This window comes from Vombatus ursinus, unplaced genomic scaffold (assembly GCF_900497805.2).
Source record: "Vombatus ursinus unplaced genomic scaffold, bare-nosed wombat genome assembly UNPS02004206.1, whole genome shotgun sequence".
In the NCBI taxonomy this organism is placed as follows: domain Eukaryota; kingdom Metazoa; phylum Chordata; class Mammalia; order Diprotodontia; family Vombatidae; genus Vombatus; species Vombatus ursinus.
This window is the reverse complement of record NW_020943984.1, coordinates 110454-116504: the sequence shown is the minus strand read 5'-3', so window position 1 is coordinate 116504 and position 6051 is coordinate 110454. Positions and strand designations below refer to the sequence as shown.

Below are 6051 nucleotides of genomic sequence, written 5' to 3'. Positions count from 1 at the left end.
GTGAGGCTGGTGACTTTGCACAGCCCTGCCTCACTTATATTCAATTCACTTGCAAGTCAAGACATCACCCTCCTGAGTTCATTGGTCCTTGTCAATAATGATGGAAAAAACAACAACACTGGGACAGGTCACAAATCAGGTAAATCAAGGAAAACCATCAAGACAAAGAGGAGGCAGGCATTATTAATCATTCAATATAATTGATCAGTTAAGCATATGGATAATTAATTCATGATAATCTGCTTCTTCCCTGCCCCAATTCCTTATCAGTCTCTGATGGTCAGGGTCCAGTAGCCTCCTGCCCCACTAATCTGAATATCTCCCTTCTTACTTTCATTAGCTATAGTATATTGTCTGTCCCCTGAGCCACTATCTTCTCAGGAACCTCTCTCTCACACCCTGCATCTTTCCACCAAATTGGTCCACTCACCTCTGAGGGTGCATGAACAAGGACAGAGTAATTTCCTAACTAGTTCCCTGCTCCCTGTGGTTCTCCTGGTTGCATCTCAGGTGGTCAGAGAAAAATGAATGATTCTGGGGAGAGAAAATACTATGGACACTTTCCCCATATGAGTGACTGTAATAAAGTGAGTGTGAGGGTTCAGGGCATCTTAGTTGCTGTTGGAGCCCCTGTGTTTGTGGGGCTGGCCATAAAGAAGGTGCAACTCTCATTTTCTGATGTTTTGATGGAAAAAAAAGGGATGTGTGAATATGGATTTATACACCAGAAACATCTCTCCTGTTCAATACACTCCTAGAAATGCTAGCAATAGCAATGAGATAAGAAAGCCCAAATTAGGGAATAAGCATAAAGAAAGAAGAAACAAAAGGTCTGAAGAATTAGGGGAAAATAGGCATATAAATGTATCATTAATGAAGATGTGAATTGTTCTTGCAAGTCTGCAAAGCAAGTTAGAAGTATGCCCCCAAAACACTGAATTGTGAGTTTATTTTGAACCAACAATACCAATACTAGGCCTACTGCAAAAGGAGTCATTGTATAAGCAGATTATTTAGAGCACCTCTTTTCAGAGTAGTCTCAAACTAGAAATTAAGGCAGTGGCCACCTAATAGGGAAGGTGTAAACAAACTGTTGCAAAAGAATATCATGGAATATTATTTTGCCATAAGACATGACAAAATGGACAGTTCGAAAGGAAAATAGGCAGACAACTATATTGTGATGAAGAGTGAAGTGAGCAGAACTAGCAAAACTTACACAACATTAACAGGAAAAAAAAGATTTTGAAAGTTATTGGAATTCTAATTAATGCAATGATAAATCTTTATTTTTTATTTTAAACAAGAAGTTTATTTAAACAACAAGATGTTTGACTTGAAGGGAAAACTATCTAGGATCATTTTTTTATAGTAATTTATCCCTACTGAGAAACAGAGATTGCCCTACATGTAACAGTTACTTACAAAAAAGTTACAAAATCATCCTTGGTTTTACAATGATAAAAGAAAAACACTGAAATTATCCAATCAAACAAGGTATGCAAGGATTTTTGGTGGGTTTTTGTTGTTGTTAAACAGTGAGAGCAAAATAACTTACTGGAATATAAAGATAAAAGTTGAATGAGCATGCCACTAATGGAGAAAACAGATATTTTCACAGAAGCAGTTTGTTTTTTCCCCTCCCCATCTCCATTTGATGTTGATCATAACATACCATCAGCCATTTAGTTAAAAAAAAAAAAAAAAACACGCATTATGCCTGTGCACATACACCAGTTACTTTATGTACGATAAAGGAATGGGGGAAGGGCATCAAAGAAGAGAGAAAACTATACTGCAGTAGTCAGAATGTGGATGAACCAAATCTTGGTTTTCTAATTATGAATGTATTGTTTTCCTTGCGAGCACAGTTCTGGAGCAGAGTTACATGTTCTCTTTCTAGTAAGGGCCTCCTGCCTGCTGCTGGAATACATCAATTATATCTTCATCCTCCATCTCCAACTTTTCAGGTGTATCTGTTTCATTGATTGGTTGCCCATCAAATAGGAACCTGATCTGCCCCATTGACAAACCCTGTCGTTGACAATAGGCTTTCATTAGTTTACCAAGTGATGTGTACTTCTTAATATTAAACTGCACCACCGAACCATCTTCCCCTACCACCTTCAAATTAATGCGGCCGTTGTTTTCAGTCTCCACGCCTTCCCCTGGCTTTTTGTTGTCCATGGCGAGTCCCGGGGTCTCCTCAGCCACTGCTTTACAAAAACGGCACCAGGATGGTCCCCTCCAAGGGAGAGGTAGCAGCTGCAGGAGGAGGAGGAGGATGATGGTGAGGAAGAGGAGGAGGAGCTGCAATGATAAATCTTAAGTTCAGAGGACTGAAGATGAATCATGTCAGCCACCCATGGCTCCTGTGAGAGTCTATAGATTAAAATCCAGAAAGAAATGCACATCTGGATTTCATCCATAACAGAATCTGTCTTTCTGGACCCTGGGTACTTATTGTGAGGCTTCTGTTATTGTTCTGGTTATAGATTTTAAACTGAATTTCCTAAAATTTTGTAAACATCGGTCTGCAGGAGCCAGGTACATGGGTGAAAGTCCTGGGTGGGAACTGTCCCTTGTCCCTCTTCAGGGGTCTGGGATGGGGGGGTACAAACCTGGCCCCCACAAAGACACATTCTTCCCACACCCAGGTCCCTGGGAGGGGGGACCCCCAGGAAGAGGCAGAGACCCCTAAAAGGGCGAGTCTGTGCCCCGCTGACAGACTTCAGGCCGGGTCCCTGCAGGGGCCCAGGAAGGCCATACCCTCCCTGGGGACACCGAGGAGAAGGACTCGGGAGGGGAACGAGGCAGGGCGTTGGCAGACTCGGCCCAGGGGGAGCTGAGGGGGCCTCCTTGTTTAACAGGGGTTTGTTTTTCTCTGGGGGTCGGGGAGATGGGGTGGGGGAGGGGAAAATGAGGAGGAGAAGAGAGGGGCTGAGACGGGGTCTCCCCGACAAAGTCCAGGGAAGTAGGGCGCCCTTGGACGCGGGGATAAAAACAGCCGCACAAGGACAGGGACAGTGCGGAAAGGAGGAATGGGGTGGGGCTGCGCTCCCCAATGCGCTCTGTACCCCCAGGACAGGAGGGACCGAGAGAACCGCTAGGCCCCCCCTTCTGGACTCAGCCCCCGACACCTGAGGAGGGGTAAGGGGAGGGGAAACCCCACAAGGGCTCTCGGCGGCCCCACCCCCCCACACCCAGGCAGGCCTGGTCAGGGAGGTAGACCTAGGGATGTGGGGAAGAGTCTGAGGGGCCCAGGAATAAAGTGTGGTACGGGGGGAGGGGGAGGGACGGTGTGAGGACCCCAGCAGCAGCTCTACCCGGCCCCTCCATAGCTGGGCCAAGATTCTACTAATCCTGCTGTGACGTCACATCCGGAGGGGGGGCTTACCTCAGCCAATGGAACACAAACTAATTATGGAGAGGACGCAGCTAACTCGAGGATGATGAAGAGTGGGGGCCCTGTGGCCTCAGGCGGGGACGGGGGCTCCCCTTGCGACCCCTGGCTGGGCCAGAGAAGGCCAAGGCCCTGTTTCCCTCAGCCCCCAGGCACGGCCTAGGCTCAGTCAGCCAGGGCAGACGCCCCGGTTTCTCTCTGGCGGGTCTGGCTGAGGAAGGGGCGGAAATGGTGCAGTGACTCAACAAGCCCCGGAAACAGAGGCTGGTGACCCCGGCAGGTGCAGTGTGGGAAGGGGGCGGGGCGCCCGTGATTTAACATCCAGGGCAGTCAGTGTTGTGTTTTTGTGGGATCTCAAGCGCGCCTCCTCCAGGAATTATCGATGTGTGCACCCCTGCAAAATCGACTAGGAAATGCTGTGTTAAGAGAATAATGAAAAGCATGGCCCACGATGCCATTTCATTCCCTTTTTCCCAATCTGAAAACTATTGACAGTGAATTGATAAAGGGCTAGTGTCAAATTCACCAAGACATTTTGAAATTTCAATTCCAAGTCCTGTGTGATAGGACTAATGTCTCCCAGAATTTCTCCTGGACATGGGTTTGATCCATGCCTCTTCCTTCCCTAGTAAAACAGCATTTAGTTTTCCCCACAAGATGACAAAGCTCCTCCTGCAGCCCCAAGGCAATCTTTTTATACTTCTCTAATGAATTCATTATCCCTCTCACCACATTGGCTCTTCAGAAAATTGTCATCCCTCCTCAAGCCTCCCATGGCTCCTTCCCACACCCACCCACCCTCTCAGCTGAGAACCCTGCCTCATGCTGTACTGAAAATACTGAGGTCATTCCCTGAGAGCTGCTTCTTCGCTCCTCCTCTTCCTCTCACATCACTCAGATGCCTTCTGCCACTGTCTCCCCCTCCACCCCTGTCTCACACATAGAGATGTGCTTACTTCTTAGTAAGCCAAACACTTCTCTACCTGCACAAGGGGTCCCCTTCCAGCCCATTTCCTCCAGCAAACTGCTCTCTCTATCATTCCCATTCTCTCCCTTACTGGCTGCTTCCCCCTGCCTGCAAGCATGTCTGTGTCTCCCCTGCCCTTAAAAAATCTTCCCCTGGATCTATCCATCCCCTCTAATGATCATCCCATATATTGCCTCCCTTTTGTGGCTAAACTCCTTGAAAAAGCCATTTATAATAGTCTCCTCTATTTGCTTTCCTCTTTCTTCTTAATTCTTCTGCAGTCTACCTTCTGCCCTCATTCAACTGACATGTCTCTCCCTAATGTTGCTAATTAATGTTGCTCTAAAATGCCAAATCTAAAGTTCTTTTCTTAATCCTCATCTTTCCTGATCACTTTGCTTTGTTGTTCACCCTTCTTTTGATGGTTTTGTCTAAGTTTTTGTGGCATTATTCTTTCCAGGATCTCCTTTTAATCAATTAATAAACATTCATTAAGTGCCTACAATGGGCCAAGCATTGTACTAGAAATACAAAGAAAGATAAAAGACAGTCCCTGCCCCTGAGAACCTCACCATGGCCACACCTTCTCAGTGTCCTTAGCTGGATCTTCATCCAGGTCATGCCTGGTAACCATGAGTATCCCACTGGGCTCTGTCCTGAGCTGCCTGTCCTTCTATCTCAATACTTTTTCACTTGGTGCTCTCATCAGTTCCCATGAATTCAATTAACATCTCTATGCAGCTGATTTTCACATTTATGTGTCCAATCTGATCCTGTCTGTCGACCTCCAGCCTTGAATCTCCAACTTGCCTATTGGAAGTATCCAACTAGATGTCCTGTAGACATCTTAAATTCATTGTGTCCAAAATTGAACTCTTTCTACCCCCCTTCCCTCAACACTCTTGCTTTTAAAATTCCTTATTCCTTATTCCTTATTACCACCATCCTACCAGGCATCCAGGCCTGGTACCTAAGTGTCATCCTTCACTTTTGACCTTCTCAACCACCCCACAAACCAGCATGATGTTGCCAAGATCTATCAATTTTACCTTTGAAACAACTCTCATATACGTCCCTTATCTCCTCTGGCAGTGCCACCACCTTAGTGCAGGCCTTCCTCAATTCACACAATGGACTATTGAAACAGCCTTATGACTGAGGTCTCTACCCACAGGACATCCCCATTCCAGTCTGTCCTAAACTCAGCTCTCAAAATCATCTTCCTAAAGCACAAGTCTGACTATGTGCCCTTCCTCTCACCCCTGCTTTTCTACTCAATTGTATCCAGTGGCTCCCTATCGACTCAGGATCCAGTAGAAAATCTTCTCTGGCATTCGAAGCTTTTCATAAACTACCCACCCTCACTTTTCCAGTTTCCTTGCACCATATACCATACTATGGGGTCCAAATTGGGGAAAAGCCATAAACAAAACAATAATAAATGAAAGCCATAAACTTAAGGTGGAATCCCAGACAGGGTGACCTGTTAAAAATCATAATTCCTTCACTGAGCCATAGCTTAGATACTGCGGCTGATGAAAATCATAACATGGACCCAGTGACAGCTTTATGGCCCACACACGATCAGTACACAAACCTGTGTTTGGGCATTTTACCCAATAACATCGGCTTAATGCCCAAGCTTTTCTGCCTAAGCAGAAACTCAAAATATCCACCAGTT

At 45.9% G+C, this 6051-nt stretch overlaps 1 long non-coding RNA gene across 2 annotated transcripts; it reads right to left on the bottom strand.

Moving 5' to 3' along the window:
- Window positions 1–1518: 1518 nt before the first annotated feature.
- On the bottom strand, window positions 1519–3607 carry LOC114053939. Of its 2 annotated transcripts, none has more exons than XR_003570431.1 (2): window positions 3398–3607; window positions 1519–2310 (listed from the first exon to the last, which is right to left on the bottom strand). It is a non-coding gene; the product is annotated as an uncharacterized LOC114053939 (long non-coding RNA). The 2 variants fall into 2 exon arrangements; XR_003570432.1 differs by having other exon boundaries at window positions 1519–2265.
- Between the last annotated feature and the right edge of the window lie 2444 nt (window positions 3608–6051).